The sequence below is a fragment of the Lissotriton helveticus genome, chromosome 2_2, assembly GCF_964261635.1.
Source record: "Lissotriton helveticus chromosome 2_2, aLisHel1.1, whole genome shotgun sequence".
Classification (NCBI taxonomy): Eukaryota; Metazoa; Chordata; class Amphibia; order Caudata; family Salamandridae; genus Lissotriton; species Lissotriton helveticus.
Window position 1 is genome coordinate 92,720,628 of NC_136060.1, and position 23,196 is coordinate 92,743,823.

The following is a 23,196-nucleotide window of genomic DNA, read 5'->3' on the forward strand; positions in this document are numbered from 1 at the left end:
TGCCCGGAGGCTCACACTGCGACTGACATTACCGGGTGGGTGACACACGGTGCCCCGGGACCTAAACCGGGGACGCAGCGGTGGAAAGGGCAGCCTCGGGGGAATCCGGGAACTGGAGGCCTACATCGGGCCGCGAGGAGAGGATTGGAACTCTCAAAAGGGGGTAGGAGACGGCTAGCTTGCACACTGTGGTGTGGTCTGAGGCCGCATATTATTCCGGGGCCACCATACGGCGGGCACTGCGGCTCCTGGACCCTCTCTTCCCCCGCCCCCCGGCAAGCCACGCAGGCCCAGAGGAGAGGGAGCGAACATCAGGGGCACGCCACAGGTTATAGTAAGTGGGGCCTGACCCACGTGGCGACGCGGACTGATTAGGAACCCCCCATAAGGGGAGAGAAACATCAATCCCACAGACCACAGTCCACAGGAGCTACAAAATAGGTGAACTCAGTATAGAGCCCACACTCTATGGTGACCCTGATACCTGCTGGGGGCAGTGAAGCACGATCATAGGAAGGCCGGCAAACCCCTAATCTACCGCACCAATTGGGAACCCACACTCAGTTTCACGACCGGGCGAGTAGTGTCCTCCTATCACTGACAGTGGCCTATACAGACGTGATTCACGACCACCGTTGCAGTTCCCCCTTCACACTTCCTCCTACCCCCGCGGAGGCCCAACAGACTAGAAGAGACGGGAAATAGACTCCTACAGTGAGACGTGGCAGTACAGGGAGACGAGATGGGGAAAAGAGATCCGGTGGCTAAATCTGCTAGACAGGAAACCATGGACAACTATGCCACGGCCCGTCCACAGAAGGAAACGAACCCGGTGGCGCCCGGCACACGCGCTGACACCGCCATGCTCTTGGAGGTGATCCAAGCGTTCAGGACGGACATACAGGACTCAAGGGCAGCGCTGGAAATCAAAATTGGCGAGGTGGGCTCGGAGGTCCTACTGCTGCGTCAGGATTTTCGGAACCTGAAAGAGAGGGTGACGACGGCGGAGACACGGATTGGCGAGGCAGAGGACTCCCTCACCACCCTCCAAAAGGACATGGCGGAACTCCAAGCATTACACAGGCAACTGCTATGGAGGGTGGACGACGCAGAAAACAGGGCGAGCCGGAACAACCTGCGCTTCGTAGGTTTTAGAGAAGGCATTGAGGGGACGAACGCGGTGGCCTACCTACACTCATGGCTGACGACAACTTTCCCGCAGGCTCCATTCTCGAACTGTTTTGTCATCGAACGGGCACATAGGGCACTGCTGGCGAAGCCGCCGGAGGGAGCGAGGCCACGTCCGATCATCGCACGGTTTCTCAATTTCGTGGACAGAGATCTCATACAAAGAGAAGCCAGAAAGAAGGGTGATATACGACAAGACAACACGAACATTATGATCTTTCCGGACTACAGTCAGGAGGTACAGAAACAAAGACGATCATATGACTCAGTGAAAGCAAAATTACGAGATCTACACATGACATACTTGCTGCTCTTCCCGGCGAAATTGAAGGTAGTCTTTGAGGGCAGGTCACACTTTTCAACCGACCGGAAGAGGCCTGGCAGTGGCTAGAGGATTGTCCGATGATACGGGAGGCGGAGGAGGAAGGCCGCAGAATAAGGTCAGAGATGGCGACCGCCAACCGGCGGAGGAGCCCTCCTAAGGCCCAAAGAGTCCAGAAACCGCGGACCAGAAGACGCTCGCAGACAACTCCATACCCTGGTCCAACACTGTGGAAGTAGTGTCAGCCTATAGTTATACCTGCTCGGAGGAACTTTTGTTTTGAACAGTGTAACTTGTGTATGGTACTTAGGGGTGTTATATAGGGAGTGAGAAGGTAAATTTGCTCGTATCAAATGAATTTGGTATTTCTAAAGTGGAAAGCACGGAGTCCTACGGGTCTGATGGCACTGAGGGCGTAAGCTGAGGTGCTGCTGGAGTTGGGGATAAAACTAATGAACTACTGACCCCTATTGTGAACTTTTAACCTGCAAGTGCCATTAAATGTTCGATAAAATGCCGTTAAATGTTCGATAACATTTTGCAAAACTATATAGTTAGGTTAAAAAAAAATGTATGAACTTTTAACCTACAGGTGTCGTAGAATGTTCCAGAAAGTGTGACCTGTATGTGGTGCAGAATATTAAGTAACTTTTCATACAGAAAATTCAAAATTAACCAATGGAGAAAGGTTTTGGAATTTCGTTGAAGAAATTAAGTATTCTAATTTGTTGTTTACATGCATTTATGTGTGGAGCGACAGAGAAATTGTGCATTACTGGTTCCATTCTTGATGAAATCGCTGCTTTACATGTACTATGTGACAAAGAACGAATTGCATGCATGTTTGACATTTGAAATCTGCATACCAACTACAAAGGTGAGTTTGAAATGAACAAGGTGAGTTAGGTGTTCTGTAGTAGTGATTTAGTTTTTGAGGTGATGTCTAAGTTTGAAAGTATTTTTATTTCAAAATAATATAGTGTTAGTAAAGTGTGGTGTTTGATATTGGTTATAAAATATGCATAAAGTTTGACCTGTTGTTAAATAAGTACTTTGTATATGTTTAGGAATTTTTCACAAAGAAGAAGAGTAGTTTGTCTTCTTTAAAGGACTGTATGGTTTTGAAAATGAGGTACAGCTTTAATTTGGTTTTGTAATGTATTCGGGCGAGATAAACAAAATGTTGCACATTTGCAAATTATACTTTTTGTGAAAATAGTGGGGTGGGGGTGGTGGTGGGAGATGTATGTGTTAAGTTAAAAGCGATAAAACAAAACCCAGAAATGTTATGTGGGCAGGTTGTGCTTTAATTTTTGATACTGAGAGTAGGATTTTAATGTAGGTCGAGGTAGGTTGTTGTACTGTGAGGCCGTCTAGAGTGTTTGGAGATTACATGGAGAGGAGATGGAGATAGTGAAAGTGATATGTTCCTTTAATATGTATGCATAGTTTGAATCATTTCATTATAGATTGGGATATAATATGAACATGGTTTCTGGTTTGCATTTGGGTATAGTTAATAGATTTCTTACTTTCTGATTAGTGAATAATAAAAAGGTAGATATACTAAAATATATGGTAATAAACGTATTAATGATTGTGTGTTCTTATGGAATAGAAGTGGTTGGGGAGTGCTTCTTTAGAAGCGATGTTTTATAAATGTGTGAGAGATAAAAAAGAAATGAAAATGTGCAGTATATTTTCTGTATGATTTTGTTCACATTAGAGAACTACATGTGATTATAAGTGATATTATTTGTTAAACTGTGTCCCTGTGGTGGATATACGTAGGTGTTGAAGTGGTCCGGGTTTTACCGGTGCTCAGCTTCACTATCCCTTTTGAGACACTCGTCAATTCTTTCATTCCATTTAATGTATTTAATATCGATACAGTAAAGGGACAGTATATCAAAAGTTTGGCAATTACAACTTTGTTTTCTCTCCCTATCCCCTGCTATACACTCTACAGAGTGTTTAAACGACTTTAGTAACACATAGATGTCTAGCTAGTAAAGGTGGTGTAGTTCCACTGGGTCATTTATAACCGTGCTATGGGATGGTTTATGTTTTACCCGCCAATTTGCATGTTGACGACTTTTTGCTGATAAATGTTCCGGCAGACACCTGTTAAAATTAATCCCGTCTATGGGTATAGTGGCGCTACTGGGAATGGTGGGTGTTTCTGTTTTTATTTCGTATGGTCAAGCAAGGGCGGGGGTGGGTGTGGGGGAGGTGGGTATTTTGGTGATTAAAACACAGAATTTAGTAACCTGTTGATGTTGAGCTGCTAAAGGTGATGTAGTACCAATGAGACATTTATTAAGCGCCCTATGGTATGGTATATGTTTTACCCACAAATTTGTTCTGTTTTAATAAGTTTTGCTGATGAGGGTTTCGGGAGACATCTGTTGGAATTAAGCCTGTGTATGGTTTTAGTGGTGCCTCTACGTTTGCTGGGGCTCTTTCTTTTATTGCGTAAAGTTAAGCAAGGGCGGGTGTGGAGGTGGTGTAGTGGTACTGTGACTATTTATAAACCATCTTATGGTATGGTGTATGTTTTAGTCGGAAAATTGCAGGTTTTAATAGCTTTTGCTGATGAGAGTTCCAGCAGACACCTGTTGACATTAAGTCTATGTATGGCTATAGTGGCGGTAATGGGAGTGCTGGGGATCGTTGTTTGATTTCGTAAGGTTAAGCAAGGGCAGGGGTGGAGGTGGGGGAGATGGGTATGTTGCTGATTATAACAAAGACATTTGTAACGTGGACATGTGTAGCTAGTAAAGGTAAGGTAGTGCCACTGGGCCCATTTATAAACCGTGCTATGGGATGGTTTATGTTTTACCATCCAATTTGAATGTTTGAATACTTTTTGGTGATAAGTGTTCAGGCAGACATCTGTTAAAATGTACCCTGTGTATGGGTATAGTGACGCTACTAGGAATGGTGGGGGTTTCTATTTGATTTCGTATGGTTAAGCAAGGGCGGGGTGGGTGTGGGGGAGGTGGGTATGTTGTGGATTAAAATACATAATTTAGTAATGTGCAGATTTTGAGCTACTAAAGGTGATGTAGTATTACTGGGAGCACTTACAAAGCGTATACAATGGTATATGTTTTACCCACAAATTTGTTCTGTTTTAATAAGTTTTGCTGATGAGCATTTCGGGAGATATCTGTTGAAATTAAGCCTTTGTATGACTATAGTGGCGCTTTTACGTTTGCTGGGGCTTTTTCTTTTATTGCGTAAAGTTAAGGAAGGGCGGGTGTGGAGGTGGTGTAGTGGTACTGCAACTATTTATAAACCGTCTTATGGTATGGTGTATGTTTTAGTTGCAAAATTGCAGGTTTTAATACCTTTTGCTGATGAGCATTCCAGGAGACACCTGTTGACTTTAAGTCTATGTATGGCTATAGTGGAGGTTACAGGAGTGGCGGGGCTCGTTGTTTGATTTTGTAAGGTTAAGCAAGGGCATAGGTGGGGTGGGGGAGGTTGGTATATTGCTGATTAGAACACAGACAATTGTAACGTGGATATGTGTAGCTAGTCAAGGTAATGTAGTTCCACTGGGCCCATTTATAAACCGTGCTATGGGATGGTTTATGCTTTACCCGTCAATTTGCATGTTTGAATACTTTTTTCTGCTAAGTGTTCCGGCAGACACCTGTTAAAATTAACACTGTGTATGGGTATAGTGGCGCTACTAGGAATGGTGGGGGTTTCTGTTTGATTTGGTACGGTTAAGCATGTGCGGGGGTGGGTGTGGGGGAGGTGGGTATGTTGCTGATTAAAACACAGAATTGAGTAACGTGCAGATGTTGAGCTACTAAAGGTGATGTAGTACCACTGGGAGCACTTATAAAGCGTCCTATGGTATGGTATATGTTTTACCCGCAAATTTGCATGTTTTAATGCATTTTGCAGATGAGCATTTCGGGAGACATCTGTTGAAATTAAGTTTCTGTATGGAAAAAGTGCCACTTCTACGTTTGATGGGGCTCTTTCTTTTGTTGCGGGTATGTTGCTGACTATGACACGGATATTTGTAAGGTGGACATGTGTAGGAAGTAAAGGTTATCTAGTGCCACTGGGCCCGTTTAAAAACCGTGCTATGGGATGGTTTATGTTTTAATCACCAATTTGCTTGTTTGAATACTTTTGTTGATAAGTATTCCGGCACACACCTGTTAAAATGTACCCTCTGTATGGATTTAGTGGCGCTACAAGGAATGGTGGGGGTTTCTGTTTGATTTGGTACAGTTAATCAAGGGCGGGATGGGTGTGGGGAAGGTGGGTATGTTGGTCATTAAAACACAGAATTTAGTAACGTGCAGATGTCGAGCTTCTAAAGGTGATGTAGTACCACTGGGAGCACTTATAAAGCGCTCTATGGCCTGGTATATATTTTACCTGCAAATGTGCATGTTTTAATATGCTTTACTGCAGCCGCGGCCGGTAGGGGGAGTACCGGCCGGGCGGTGATGTGGGGAGGGGGAGGAATAGGGTGTGGGGTAGTAATGTATGGATTACGGACTTTAACAGGTAAGTAAACATAAAAATAAATAAAACAAATTTTGTTGCTTGCACTGCATCACAAAATGCGATGCAGTGCGCGCAAAAAAATTTGTTTTATTTATTTTTGTTTACTTACCTGTTAAAGTCTGTAATCCATACAATACTACCTCCCACTCTGCCCCTTCCCCTCCCACGTCACCGCCCGGCCGGTACTCCCACTACGGGACGCAGCTGCTTTGCTGATGAGCGTTCCGGCAGACAGTTGTTGAAATTAAGTTCCTGTATTGCTATAGTGGGTCTAGTAGGTTTGCTGGGGCTCTTTCTTTGATTTTGTAAGGTTATGGAAGGATGGGGAAGAGGGTTGTGTAGTTGCAGTGTGCCCATTTATGAATCGCTTTATGGTATGGTATATGTTTTTCTGGCAAATTCCCATGTTTTAATACCTTTTGGTGATGCGTGTTTCAGCAGACAGCTACACAAATTACATAACATTACTGTGGATAGCAAATCTTCATGCTGATAGACACTTTTGCACAGTGGTAGAAGACTGCCAGCATTGATGGCAAATTATGAAACTTGGTACCATTGTAGATTTCAATTGAAGCTTAGACTATTTCTTTGTTACTATGGTGTAGTCACGATTTTAAGTGGGAAAAAAACTGTGGGTGCTCTAAAAGGGGGGCAAACCTCTTAAAAGGGTGTGGGTTATGGAAGTAGGGGCTTGGTCTAAATCAAGATAAGTAACATGGTGTGCTTTAGAAAATCCCGTCCAATTATGCTACTTTTGTAAAAAAAAAATTTTTTAAAGTATTTCCCTTCATTCTACAATGTGGCTCACCTAGTATGATGTCTTCAGTTCTCAGTAGTGAGCAAAATGAGCATGCGTATATCGATGTGCATGCTCTCACTGCAGTGCAATAAAAAGAAAAAACAATTGACTATCTTTGCGAGGGCCGAAAATAAAGCCCGATAGAGACCCGTTTGGAGGCTCCCTGAAAATAAGTGACGGTCCTCAGACCAGGCCCAATTAAAGCCCAGCATTAATCCATCCTAAGCACTGCGCCATCCAACCATATTTTAATTGATGCATACATTCCTACTTATATACATACATACATCTGTTCCTGCACTTATCTTAAGCATCTATGAGCCCACTCACCTATGGTAAGCATTGTGCCATTCATGTAGCCATACGCCTATATATCCATAGATACATCTGTCCCAGAACCAATTCTAAGCATCTATCAGACCACCTGTCTATCCTAAGTACTGGTCCATGCATTGATTTATCCTTCCATTCATACATTGATACATCCATCCATTTACCTATCCCTTCATCCACGTGGCCATGCACCCACTCACCCTTTATTCAACTATACGTTCTTATTTCCAAGCACCCTCCACCCTCGATCCTAAATACGACCTTTTATACTCATCCGTCCAGCCTCTTAAGGGGTCAAAAAGTGTGGCAATAAGCATTGACAGGCAGATGTTTCTTATAAAGAACAACAAAGCTTTGAGTTGCTCTTTGTGAAGCATACTTCAGCACCCTTCTCTGATGGTGTTTTAAACGAAGGTACATCTAGCGAAAGAAATGTAAAGGAGCCTCTCAGTGTTAGACGTTAGTTTTGAAACATAACGTTTTGTCGAGTTGTATATAGGAACACTGCTTAAATGTGGCCGTGACTGACAGATACTGAATACCTCTTACATTTGAGAAAGTATACCAGAGAGCTAATTTGGGGTGGTGAGATTCTGCAGTTCTATATTTCCATGTGAAGTACAGTATAGGAATATAAAAGTAATTGCAAAACTTTTCTCTTCATATTAAAGAGGGGGTGTGAGAACTAAGTGAGCCAGGCAAAACGTGTGATTTTGTCGCACTAAAACAAGACAGTGTGTAAAGTAAAAGCAGGGTCGTGCTGGAGTTGCCTGCTTGTGGGCGTTTCCAGAGGTGCAACCAGAGTGAAGTTTCGGGGGAGCCTAATTCTTTCAGCAATAGGCAGAGTGGGGATGTAGGGGCTGTAAAAAGGGGTGAAAAAGAACAGAGTCTCATTTACAAAAAAATGGTCTTTTGAAGACCTGTGAAGTACTCGGGTGCGGGTCTGTGTATTCGCCCCGGAAGCTGTCTCAAAGAGGCCGGGGCAATTGGCGTTGCGCGCCTTGTGGTCTGTCTGCTAATCACCCCACGATATTGTTGTTACTGCGTTGTAAAAAGAGAAGGGAAATCCTAAGAGAAAATGTCTCTCTTTAAAGGATTTCACTGGTCCTACAATGCGAATTACCTGGCATGATGTCTGCACTTCTCAGTAGGGAGCAATGTGCATGCTCTCACAGTCTCACTGCAGTGCAATAAAAAAAAATGGATTAGCTTTGCGAGGCACGAAAATAGAGCCCCGTAAAGACCCGTTTCGAGACCCCAAAAATAAAGTGCTGGTGCTCAGACCCCCACAGACACCCCCCCCCCACTTAAATCCCTGGGCGCAGTGTTATGTTTGTGAAGTTGTAGATACAATTGTTAGGCTTATAATGGTTGCAGGGGGAGTGCTATAGGGTGGTGGAGAGCGGTGGAGTGGTGAAAAGTACGAGGTAGTGCAGCTACATATAAATTGTAAAGGTGTATGTAAATAATTAAATAAATACTTGCTGTATGTTCTATGGTACTACTTGTCATCCTAGTGCTCCTCTGTCGTGCTCCATCACGTTGCAGCACTGGGTCTGGAAGTCGTTAGTAGACGTTTTGTAATTGTATGTTATTATTTTAATATAGTGAACAAATGTGAAAAATAATTGAATCTACTTTTTGTTTTTCAGGAAGTTATTTCATTTGGATTAAAATGTGCAAATGCCTGGAAGAAGTGAAACAAAGAAAAGAGAAGAAAAATGTATATTTGATGAAAAGAAAGCATCTTGAATGGAAAAAATGTGAGTAGTACAGAAACAGTTTGTTCTACTAAAAGCAGGAGACCATTTTTGAAAAAAAATATTGCAAACATTTAATGAGAAAAACATCACACAAAGCAAAAATAAGAATTTTTCAAGTAAGGTCAAGCAGGCTTTAATTTCAAATACCAGGAAAAAGAAACATGATAAAGAAATAGTATCTGTTACTCGGGGACAAAAGCAATTTCAAGAAATTCGTCAGAGTGATTCAGAACTTAATGAAGACATGCTGCAAATATAACAAGAAAGTGTTGCAATTCAAAGAGTAGCAATGTATTGAAAGTATAATGTATACTGCTTACAATTTAAAACAGAAGTTATTCATTCTGATTTTGAACAGAATAAAACAATTGGATAAAAGAGTCAAAGTGTTGAAAGACAAAAGTAGAAAAAAGAGACTTGTGAACAGAACCAACTTTTGCAAAATCTTTAGTGGTCTTTGGAGACATACTTCTACTTGTGAGCCTTTTTTTTAATGAGGAAAGTTACTTCCAGGAAAATAGTTTACCATTTGCAGTTGATACTGGAGGTCATTGCTACGAAGTTCAGGATGGTTGTCCTCTTCCAAAGGAGGAAATGGTTGGTAAATGTGCAGAAGAGTTAATAGCTGAAGAAGTGCAAGGAAATTGTCCACAAGCTCCTCTGTATAAGTGGGGTTGTAGTAGTATTCAACAGGAATCCATTGATATAATGTGAAATTTGCTACAAGAATATACACAGAAACGTATTAAACAGAAGATTAAGTTGTTACAAGGACTAGATCCATGTAATGTAAGAAATATCCTGAGAAGTATGGACATTCTCTTGCTTGTCTTTCAAAAAAAGTTTGTAAAAGTGTTTTTCATCACTTGAGGATGTTAGCAGTACACCATTCAGAAATGCGGAAGTTTGTAAGGAAACTGAACTATGTAAAAAGTCCTGCATTATGTTTAAGTGAACTGAACACATGTCTTTTATATGGTTCTTTAACAGATGTTCAAAAAAAGTGTGATGATATTGAAATGCTTTATTTTGGTTCAGAAGAGCAGTCCATAGAAAGTGAAAGTTTGACAATTACGTATGTTAGAGGAGATGGGAAAGTGATTAGCACTGACCAGTTTGAAGAAGAAATTGGAAAGTTTAATGTAGTGTGTTCTGAAATACTAAACTATGTTTGTGTTTGTTGTCGACGTACTCATTATAAAAGTCAAAGTAGGAATGTTGATTTGTATTTGAAAAGTGAAAAGGAGAGCAATGGTAAGTGAGACGAATTTGCAACTTACTTGTTTGTGGAAGGTCGTTTTGAGTTAGGTAGTGATCAACATATATGTAAATATTGTTACAACAAATTAGAAGAGAACAAAATGCCTGCTAGAGCAGTACATAATAAGTTAGAATTAGTGACTATTCCGGAGGAACTGGCAGAATTGAATACATATGAGTCTGTTCTAATTCAATCTGTTCCTCCTTTTCAAACTATAATTCGGATGGAGCCTAAAACAGGTAAACTGCCACCAACAGACTTGCAAAGAGGGCTGAAAGGAAGAGTGGTGTACTTACCTTTTGATTTTAAGAAAAATATTGAAACTATTGCAGGAGCGAAAGAAGAAAATGAGGCAGTAGTTATTTTAGTAAATGGTGTACCAACAAAGAGTCGGAAAATATGGCAAGAATTAGAATTTGTGGATGTTAATAAAGTTGAAAAGGCTACCTTATATCTTATAGAGAACAATATTTATTACAAAAATGTAAATGTGGATGAACAGGTAATAAGTTTAGAAGATGAATCCGAAATTTCAAGTGGTCAAATTGGGAAAGTGGACAAGTGTAGGACTGAAGAGATTTATGAACATTACACAATATGTCCTTTGCATTCAAAAGAAGTAGTAGGAAGTAGCATTGAGTTATTTCAAATAAAAAATGCACAGGGAACTCCAATGAGTGTATGGGAGAAAAGCTTGGAATCTCGTTGTTTTCCACAGCTGTTTCCTACTGGAGAAGGTGGACGATATGATGACTGACCTATACGGATTCCAGCTTCACAATATCGGTCAACAAGATTATATTCTGAAGATCCTAGATTTCGACAGTGCATATCAGGAAAGTAATGGCACTATATAAATCTCCCAAGGCACAGATAACAATTAATGGGTCCAAATCGCAACAGCTCAACCTACAGCGCAGCACAAGACAAAGATGCCCACTATCTCCATCACTATTCCTCCTCGCCCTTGAACCTCTAATCACAGACATCATGGGCAACAGCAAAATGAATAGTGTAACAATCAATGACATACAGTCAAACTAGCTGCATACGCAGACGACATACTTATAGTCACGGAAGACCCAAAAGCTTCCATCAAAGCATTAACTGACTCCATACAAACATACTCAGCCCACTTGGGATACAAACTAAACGAAGATAAATCAGAGTACCTTCCTTTAAATATACACACAACTAAAGAGCTTATAACCAATTCGTCAAATACCTGGGGATACAATTCGGGAAAACACTAAAATCAACCCTAGAGCACAACAAGAGCATAATATTGGAGAAAAAAAAAATGCTGGAGGCCTGGTCACCCAAATGCATAAGGTGGGGGGGGATTGACACCATTAAGATGATGATAACGCCACTAGTGAACTACCTAGCTGGGATGCTTCCACTCACACTCACAGACAATTTTCATCGTAAAATTGACCAGATGATAAACACATTCATATGCCGCAACAAAAAGGCAAGAATACGTCTCCCAAAACTAAGGTTACCAAGAAAACTAGGAGGACTCAAATCTGGCAGATTTCAGAAGGTTCCAAACAGCATTCATTGCTAGGCAGGGCATGTACTGGATACTACCGGGACAAACATACACACCGACATGGCTAGCAATTGAGAAAGCCATTTTAAAAAACACTAGCCCTATGACGCTCCTAACAGCAAACAAACAGACATTGCTGAACAACTCCATTCTCAGAAACTGCTTAAGATAGACAGAAAACTCGAACACAGTGTCAGGAACTCAAGCTGGGAATCCTTATGGGACAACAACAAAATCAAGTACAGGGGGAAAACACTAGAAATAGTTTCGTGGAAACGACTAGGGTTCTCCTTCCCGGCACCACTAGAGGATGACGAAAAGAAACCACTCACCTACAACAACATAAAAACACTAGACAACCTAAGCAAGATAGAACTATACAACTTCCTGATAATTAAAACGGCAGTGGCAAAAGCTAAACTTTCTAAGCATAAACCCACGTTCATCCAATATATGGGAAACCTAAACTCGGCGGGTCACCAGGTATCCCATCTATACAAATTACTCCGCCCCAATACATCACAACTCAACACCAAAAGCAACAGGTACTGGGAAGCATAACTAAGTACCAATCTCACTGAGCAAGAGACACATTCCCTGTGGGAATCCCCTTCGAAAAACATGATCTCCCCGGTGCTGGCCTAAACAAAGTTCTGGCTACTACACCGCATATACTGGACCCCGGCACGATTAGCGACACTAGGCCTCAGAGAAACAGACCAATGTTGGAACTGTGACACAGAAAAGGGCGACCTAGCGCACCTCATTTTCAACTGCTCCAAGGTAAAGGAGTTCTGGAAGGAGGTATTCACATTCACAAATAGAGCCCTAGGGTGCACACTAAGAGAAGAATTCGCCACACTAACCACAGCAAGCCTAGGGGCAGGCAACATCACAAGGCAAGACAGAAACCTTCTATATTTTCTCTTAACTTCGGCCACCAAAGCTGTGCTTGCCAATTGGAAAGAAAACAACCAAAGCCACCTTCAAGGGATGGCTAAATTGGATAACTTTCCTCCGAGGCGCAGACAACACAGCACTTAGATACGCCCCATGGGAGAATCCCAACAGAGAGATGTGGACAACGCTAGATAAGTTTCTTGATCCTTATAAACCCCCATGAAGGAAAGTAAAATAGAAGGATTCAACGTAGTACCGGAAGTAACACCAGAGAGGGTCTACCACAACACCCAAATCAACATCTATATGTTTTTATGTTTTATGTATAAGTTGAACCAAGACAACATCATAACCACTCGTAGTTTTTGTGTTAAGTGTAAACGCAAAGAGGGGTAAGCGCCCACCGTTCAACAATGACAATTCTAGTCCCCGTTGTACATTCAGCGAAATGTTATTTCATGTTAAATGTGCTTTTGGAGAAGTGTGGCTCACTGGTTAGAAGCGGCAGACCCTGAAACAGAGGTCGGCCCGGGACCAGGGTTGAATTCCCAACGCGGCAGGGTCTTGGGTCAATGTCCGCGGACTCGATAATTCTCGCCTAGGTGCCTACGCTAACCATGGGTCCCACTCTGCAACTCTGGGCAATAGCTTGCTTAATCTCCACAACGGCCCTATCAGCGCCAGGGATGCCTGGCTTCACCTTGGGGGTGCCCAGGAGGGACCATCTCACAGGGAAAGCCAGGACGGGTTCCCCAGTGGTTTACAGCGCCAGGACGCCTGAGATGGGGTAACAGTGTGCTTTACAAGTATACATACATTTACATTTACATTTATATTGTAATGTATTGTAAAAATCCCAATAAAAACAATATAAAAAAATTAAAAAAAATAAGAATTTGTGGAGAAAGTTCAAGAAACATGAAAATTTAGAAGCACATTTAATCAATTTGATGGCATGTCAAAGGGGAACAAATGAGTATTGGTATCGTTGTCATGGAGAACTCAAATGTATGTTAAGGAACTTAGGTACACGTTTTACATTTCCAAAGCCATCGTTGTGGAAAGTATTGCAGAAGAAAATACAAGTCTAAAAGAAATTTTACACCAAATGTCGGTCTGGTTTTCCCCGTCCATTCATTTCTAAAGGAAGAGTAAATTCTTTTTTTCTTCTGTAAGGCACACAATAACTCGGAAATCTCCAAAGAATACCTACAACTTAAAAAGAACAGAAGTATCAAAGTATATCAATGACTACAATCCAGTCATTTTACCAAAGTGGAATGTGAACATGAACATCCAGTATGTTGCAGATAACTCAATTGCTGTTGCACGTTATGTTACATCGTACATAACAAAATCAGAAAAAACTGAGATTACTTTGAAATTGCTTTCCCACCGAGAAATTGTGCTCTTCAAGTTTATATTCAAAGTCACGAGGAATCATTTGGGTAAGTTTAGGTCTTGTCTGCAAACGAAATAGAGTGTTGAAAAATTGGAAGACATTGAACAATTAGCAGCAAATGAGCCAGACAGTACAGACATTCTTATAACTAATATGTTGGACTCATACTATCCGAAAAGGAGTCGATATCTGGAACAGCTATGTCTGTATGAACTTCAACATTACAGCTTCAAAAGAAATGTTAAACAGAATTTAAAAGAAGGAAAGTTTGCAGTAGTTGAATGTCATGGTTGTTTAGTAAAACATGCAAAGCGTAATCTTATAAACCACAAGAAATTTAGTTGTGAAACTCCAGATAAGCGAGAAGTTTACTATTTAGCACTTCTGCAACTGTTTAAACCATGGCATAGCGAAAGTGAATTACTTGGAGAGTTTGACTGCTATGAAGATTCTGTTAATGGATGTAAATAAAGCATTGGATGTACAATTTTCCCTACATATTTAAACATGTTGAATGATAAAGTTGAACAGGAAAAGAGTAAAAGACTATTACAGCTGAAATAGCTCATGAAAGTTCTCAAGATAGTCAGAGTAGTGGTCCATGTAGTCAAGATCCTCTTGGACAACCAATGCTGGAAAATGAAGCATGAAGTCGAAATTGCAATGCAACAAGCACACAAAGAAAATTTTACATTGGAAAACTTAGAAGAACAAGTAAAAGTTGAACAGAAAGAAATATATGTGCTAGTGAGAGAACGGATAGAAAATGGTTTGTTGCATGAAAAAAAAGAATGTGTGTGTTCATCTTTTACCCCTCTTCTGATGTACATCAGTGGTCAAGCTGGCACAGGTAAAAAAAAATGTAATTAAAGTTTTGACCATTTATCTTAAAAAAAAGTACTGGTTCACATGTATGTTGTGTGGTAACAGCTCCAACAGGATTAGCTGCACACAATGTTAAAGGAGTTGCTTTGCATAGGTTATTGATGTTACCAGTTGAGCATGATAATAAATTAGAATATCAGAAGTTGTCCGGAGAAGCTTCTTATGAAGTGGCAAGAGTGCTTAAGAAAATGAAACTTTTAATTATTGATGAGGTGAACATGGTCTCAAACTTAATTCTTGCGTTTGTACACTTAAGAATGCAACATGTATTAAAAACAGATTACCCCGTTCTCTTTGGGGGAAAACATTTAATTGCATTTGGAGATCTGTTACAACTAACCCCTGTAAAAGGAGAACCAGTGTTTAAAAATCTTCTTCATGATGACACTAAGAAATGTTTGGGAAGTATTGGAAATGTGAATCTGTGGTTACATTTTGAATATAAAGAACTCACTCAGAATATGCGAAAAGCAAGAAATGAAGATTATTCAAATATTCTAAAAGATGTAAGAATTGGTGTTCTAAGCAAACATGGTAAACACGCTTTTCAAAGTTGTCTACCAAAGAACTTGTTTACAAATGAAAACACACCAGCAGAAGTAATATACAAGAAAATGAAAGAAAAAAAGTCTATAGCTTGCTTAATGCCTACAGTGGAAGAGTGTTATACATTTAATAGAGAGCTTATGAAATTGGACAATCAAGAAATAGTTCATATTGAAGCTATTGATACCGAAAAACTACAGACTAAATTGCATTCTTTGGAAAAGTCTGTATCAAAAACTGCTGGCTTAGAAAAAAATGAAGCTGTATGTTTAAACTGTGGGGTAATTATGAAGTGTAATCTAAATGTAGAAGAAGGTTTAGTGAATGGAGCAATGGGAAAAGTTGTTGATTTTGTGAAATATCAAAATAGAAATGGAATTGAATTCTTGAAAGTTACATTTGATCAGATCACAGAGGTAAGGCAGATTGCTCTTTCTGCTGCACGTGTTATGCTTGTAAAAGACTTGTATGTTCGTAGAAAACAGTTTCCCTTCTGTTTAGCATATGCCATAACTATTCATAAATCTCAAGATGTAAGTGTAGGTAATGCTTTGGTTAATGTAGGAAGAAGTGTGTTTAAAGAGGGAATGGTATATGCTGCATTATCTATCGCCTGTTAGAACATTGTCTGGTTTGTATTTAAGTGATTTTGATGAGAACAAGGTTAGTGCTGATGTTAATTGTGTAAGAGAATATAATCGTTTGAGAAGGCTTTATCCTCAAGTTTAGGTGAATATCCTATTTATGATAAACGTGTTGTGTGTTCAAAACCCAAACATGTTGAAGAATTAACTATGCTTGAAAAGCAGAATAAAAATCAAGAGAAAAGAAAAAGTGTAAGGAAAATACCAGAAAATACAACAAGTGATGATGTTGTTGGATACCAATTAGAAAAGGCTTCTGGTGTCAACTGCTATGGTAATGTTATTCTAAACGTTATATTTTATCTTGAAGAAGTTTATGGTGAAATTATGGAAAGTCAAGAAAAAAGATTAAGTTTGGCACTTTATACTTTATTTTAAGAATTGAGAACTGATAGACGTAAGATTCATTCTGCTTCTGGTATTCGCCAACTGTTGGATACATGTATTGGAACTTTAACGTTCAGTGCTAATATACAACAAGATGCACAAGAATTTCTTATGGTTTTGCTTGGAGTATTGGAAGATGAAGGAATTCGGATTGAGAATTTATTTGGACTTAGTTACAAATGGGAACATAAATGTAAAGAGTGTTCATTAACTTCAAGCACTATAGTTGACAAAGAACGATTTCTATATTTAACAATACCTGACTGCGAATCTGTACCATTTTCCAAGTTAGTAAAAGAAGCTGATCATGAGATGATGTGTTCTCATTGTAAATCAACAATGCTATCTACATTATGCCTACAGAGATATGGAAAATATTTGATTATAATGCTGCAACGCTGAAGACCAAATGAAAGAAAAGTGGAAACCAAATTTAAAAATGTTGTTGCTAGTCAATTTTTTATTTCTGGAAGAACTTTTGCAACAGTTGCTATTGTTTTCCATGCTGGAAGTACTACTACAAGTGGACATTATACTGTTTGTTTAAAGTGTAATAATGGATAGAGTCACTGGAACAATACACACTTGGAAATGAAACTGAGATTGCCTTATGAATTATCCAACTCATACTTAATCTTTCTGAAACAAAGATTTTAGATACACCATTCGGCTTTGTGGGAAGAAGTAAATATATTTTTAAGGAATTCATATTGGATGCTTTCAAAGCAAAATTTGTGATACATTATTTGGCCTTTTCTGATTGTGTGAACAGAAACTATGAAGTAACTGTAAGATTTGAAGACTAAAAATAGTATTGGATGTGTTATTCGTTATTGTGAGAATTAGGGATTTGTTTTTTTTTTACCAATCTCGTTGATTGTTTTTTTTTCCCTGCCGTTTATGATGAAACTACTCTGACATCACTGTGAATAGTGAAGTTAAGTAGTAGTTGATGACAGCAAAAAAATTGAGAAAAATTGTTATCTGAGTGTTAAATTATTTTGCATTATTTAAAAAGTAATTGTAATTTGCGAAATGTATTACATTGCATAGCACTTTTGAAGTTTTTTTTATGTAGTTGAAAAGTTACAAAAAACAGTACTAATGACCAATACATAGTAGTAGTTTGATATTTATAATACCTTTGAAATTCACAGAAAAAAAACAAAGGTTTGACAGATGCTATAGTTAGGAATTAGCATTTAAAAAACATTAGAAATTCACTGGAAAAAAACATAGGTTCGAGAGACGTTATAGTTAGTTGGACATTTGACTCATATAAAACCAGAGAAATTCGCCTGTTATAGTTAGTTTAGCTAACTATAGCTCGCGAGCTCGCAATGCACTGCTGATGATGTCACATATTACACCACTCATGACATGGTCAGTGACATAACTGATGACATCACTTATGACATCATCCAGTGACTGTGTGTTTCTCTAAAGTTTAAATATGTTTAATATATATAGGGAAAGGCTTGTTGAAGAATGAGTGGGTGTATAAGTGTCTGAACGGATGATTTAGTAGGTGCGTGACTGACTCTATAAGTGATTGATTAAACATATCTTACTGAATGCATAGGTTAGTGACTAAACTGTGTGAATGTCTGTATCCGTCTGTCTGTTGGTGTGTAAGCGGCTGCATGGGTTTGCGAATAGCTACATGAGTGTCTATATGGGTTATTGATTGATTGTCTGAGTGTCTGTATTGGTGCCTGAGTGTTTGTGTGAGTGGGTGATTCACTGGGTGCATCTGTGATGGCCTGTATGGTTGGGTGAGTGTGTGTATGGGTGTGTTAGTGAGTGAATGTATATCTCAGTGGTACAAGTGTGAGTAACTACATATGTGAAAGGCAGTATATATGTGTGTTGGAGTATATAAATGGCTATACGTGAGAGTGTGTTATTGTGAGAGTGGCTGTATGGATGAGTGTGTGCTTGTATCAGTGATTGTATAAGACTTTAAAAATGTGCTAGTATTTGTATGAGTAATTGAGCTGGTGTGTGTATAACTTTATAGGTGAGTAAATGGCAGTGTGATTAATTATTTGCATGACTGACTAGGTGTGTGAGTACCTCTATGGATGAGTGGCACTGTGTGAGTGTCTATATAGGTGTATGAGTGTATATGATAGTCCTGTACTGAGTGACCACAAGTATGAGTGACTGTACGTGTGAGTGAGTGGATGTGTGTGTAGACCTAAGAATCAGTGAGTGGGTATGTAGTTATTGGTGTTGGAGAGTCTATGGTTTTGAGAATGGCAGTCTGTAATTTAGAGTGGCTGTATCTAAAGTTATATCAGGGTGTGAGAAGTTGCATGACATTATCACATGGATGATGTCATCAGTGATGTCATCAGTGATGTCATTTGAGATGTCATCAGTGATGTCATCAGTGATGTCACTGACCATGTCATGAGTGTTGTAATATGTGACGTCATCAGCAGTGCATTGCGGGGACGCGAGTTATAGTTAGCTGAACTAACTATAATGCGGGAGTTTCTATGGTTTTGTACGATTGAAATGTCCAACTAACTATAACTTTCCCTAAAACCAATGGTTTTTGCAGAGAATTTCTAAGGTTTTTTAAATGATAGTTTCTATCTATGCCTACAGAGGTAGGACATGTGAAGGAAGAAGAAAAACGCACAGAAAGAAGCAAAAGAAATGCAGAAAGAAGCAACAGAGGTCCACAAAGACAAAGAAAAGTACAGGAGGAAGCAAGACATGTGCAGAAAGAACCAACAGAGGAGCAGAAAAAGGTCTTGTTGCAAAATCATCCTGTGCCCACTAATTTTCAGACAGGTACTGATGGTAACTGACTCTGACTAACCAGGCCTAGAGCCAGTGCTATGCTAAAAGACACTTAGAATACAGTGAAAACACCTACATACACTAGGGAACACTATGCGTTGGGGTACCCCTGTGATTAGCATGACCTCCTCTGTAAGGCCCTAGTACATAATAGGGCAGGGGGTTAAAACTACCTCTAAAAACGCGCTACGGGGCGTGTTTGCACAGTGGTGAAGGGGGGGAGCCTGAAGTGACATGTGTGCAAACATGTCTTGTGGCCGTTTTAAGTTGGAAGATTAAGTCCCCTTGAATCCTGATGGTCCCTGGGGTCCAACTAGCCAACCAGGTACCTGCATCGCTCCACTGCTTTCACCCTGCTTCCCTCCACTGCTTTCAATCTGCATCGCTCCCCTGCTTTCACCCTGCAGGTGTGTACATTTCTGAGGGGGATGGGAAACAACACAGTAACACCATACACAATGTGAATTTGCGATTATGCAAGTATAAATCACACCCCTGACAATATGAATTTCAGCCAGCCACCCGATCCTAGATCAATATTCAGAGCCAGATTTATTTACTGCCTTCATAATAAATCGGAGTCAGTGTTTCTAGCCCCAGCACTCACTCCGCCCCAAAAAACAGCAGAAAAAGTCTTTGGCACCCAAGCAGACCCCAATATATTAGAAAAGTACTATTCAGAAACCCACGGTCAGTGCAATCAGATTTGTAAAACTTATTTTATTTCAGATTTCCCAGTATTTTAGGCAATACGGATTCGCCATCACCGAGGTTCATGAGTGCGTCCAAGCAAAAAGTTCTAAAAGTACCAGACTTTGAAATTGAATTAATTTCAAAAGTATGGTACTTTTAGAACTTTTTTTTACTGAGTTTTATATAGCGTGAACTTGACGCAAAGGTATCAGAGCGCTTTACACAAGCACCAGATGTGTTGCATAAGGACACATTAATTTTTGTGAGGCACAGGGAGATTAAGTGATTTGCCTAGAAACCCAGATGTTCCCCAGAATTGAGGTTGACCACTTTAGCCGTTAGGCTACTTACTTTATGTGTGCTGCAGTAAAAGTTGTGTATTCCAATATCCTTAATTTATTAAGTACAGCAACAAGCAATAGCACGTGGCCATGTAATAAGGATCTGCTGCCCTATCATCAGAATATTGTGAATTTTTGTTTTTATATATTTGCAGTTTTATATAGAGCGAACTCGATCTGGAGGTATTGGAGTGCTTTACAAGATCACCAGCTCCATTACACAAGCCCATTTTCGTTTTTTTGTAGGCACAGGGAGATTGAGTGATTTATCCAGAATCACAGGATGTTGAGCCGCTGGCGAGCCTCGAACCCAGGAGCATATTATCAAGAAAGGCGATAAAATTATTGCCGCTTTAGCGGCAGAAAACTGCTGCTAAAGCGATGATAATGGCCTTGATAATATGTCCTTGTGAATTCCCATAGCAGCCCTGGTTCTAACCTTGGCTGCTATGGGAATTCACAAGGGCATATTATCAAGGCCATTATCGCCGCTTTAGCAGCAGTTTTCTGCCGCTAAAGCTGCCATAATTTTATCGCCTTTCTTGATAATATGCCACCTGGTTCCCCAGGTCCAAAGCGACATCCTCTCAAATCTTCCTAATGTTTTACATCTCTTGGCCATTAGGGGTTGTAGTGTTTCATACAGCACAATGCTGTATGAAATGCTGTGTTTTTAAAGCATTAACTGATGTAGTCAATGTTTTTTAGAGTGTTTCCTTCTTAACAATGAGAATATTGCGGAAAACGCCTTCGCTTGGATACACTGCTTTTGAACGTTTTTTTTAAATGCATTATTGTGAATATCAGTTGCACTGGTCTATTTCAGTGACATTGAAAGATTGTTTGCAGAAAAAGTGATTAGTATAAGTAGAAGCTTAACACTTAAATTGTAATCGTTTTTAGTGGTACGTTTTATAAGGTGTCATTTATTTAAGCACCAAAATGTTAGTACACAATCTTAAGCATGTTTTACCATTTGTTCGCTTTAAGCCACTGTGTTGGTGGGATTCAGAAATGTGTGTGACCCCTGTAAAAAGTGTCCCGACATCCGGTCCTAATCACTGGCCGATTCAACTCTAAGGGTCACCTAGCCGAAGCCATGACATACACCTGCTTTTATTCCTGCTGTTTCTACCTAAACATTCGCATCACCAGTATCAATTCCCAGTCTCCGGCTACCGGAGGATATCTAGTCACCTGGGCAAATCAACATACCAGCGATCTGCCCTTAACAGGAAAGCGGGCCTCTCTTCTCCATTAATACCCTAAAACAGAGAAGCCTCTATAGTCCATTAATCCCTGCAGATCAGCTGGGCCTCAAACCCCTGTTGAGACACTGGAAGTGGACCTACATCTTGCATGAGTGTCCGGGCCCCTGCATCCCTAGAGCGAATCCCTGACGCCGCACCACACGCCTCACTCGGTGTGGTGCTTTGAGGGAAGCCAAGAGCAGCCTCCCAGTGTCCCCTCCCAGCAGCCAGGGGTTTTTACAACTTCGCCAATAAGTAACCCGCCTCCCATTCACCCTCATCGGGCGCTTTGTGTGTCTTTCATTGATGATATATAGAAATAAATTATAAAACTTGCTGTGTTGTTTGAGGAGCCCATTTAAGGCTTGGGATATATACAAATAAATATAATGAAAACGAAGTGTGGAAGCCTCCCACGCTTCATTTTTTAAAACAAATTGTACCGGATTCGTGCACCCAGTGCGACTCCGACTGAAAATGTTAAAAAAAATCTGTCCTGCCCCCTTTTCTTGTTTTTTATCATTTTTTTAACTGATTTCTTGTAACTCAGTTTGACCGAGTCACAAGATGGTTGCCAACACTTCCTGGTTTGGAATTTTGGCAGCCAATCAGAATAAAGCTTGTGCCCTGGAGGGTTCGCAAATCCTCCTCGGCCCTCAGATATCAATATTTTTTATTTTTTAATTTCTCAGTAACTACTAAACGGATTTACACCATTTAAAGCAAAGAGTGCACTTTGGACAAAGAGCTGCCTCTCTGCCAAACTTGATGTAATTCGTTCAGCAGTTCAGGCTGTAGCCGCGACAAAAGTTACTATGGAAATTAACATGGAGAAAATGTGTTTTGGGACCCCCCTTTTTTCTTGGCCCCCGCTTGAAGAATCACCCCGAAACTTTTAAGGCAGGAGCTGACCGGAGCGCCCCATTAGTTTTGAAAAATTTCGGGAAGAATCGTCAAAGATATTGGCAGATCAAAAAACTTTTTTCCTATGGAGACTAGGTCTTGACTATAACTACCTATATCCATATATATATATATATATATATAACGCTCAGACACTTCTCCGCTTCCGGAAAAAAGAAGAGCAGCACTCCGGGGAGTTACTTAAACAACGTGCAGTTTATTTCAGCACAACAAACGTTTCGGCAAAAAGCCTTCGTCGGTGTCACAACCCATTTTCCTGCGCACACATTTAAATAAAGTCATGTGATGATTCATGAACAACAACAAGGGACTCGCCCTTCCAGCATTACAATGAGCGCCATCTTGGAATGGTTTCCTACATTCGAAACCATACAAAATTAATCCATGAATTGGATAAGTCATCGTTAGCAAGGGGCAAAATTCAACAATCCATTCTAATTATAGAACAAATATATATATATATATTAAAAAAATGGTAAAGTAATGTTATAGTGAGGCAAGGTTATAAGAATTTACTTCCTGAATAAAAAAAACCTTGAAATTCCCTCAAAAAAACACAGGTTAAAGTGACTTTATAGTCAGGTATCGTATTCATAATGATATAGATACTACTGTTAAAATAAACAAATAAACTCTGAAATGTACTG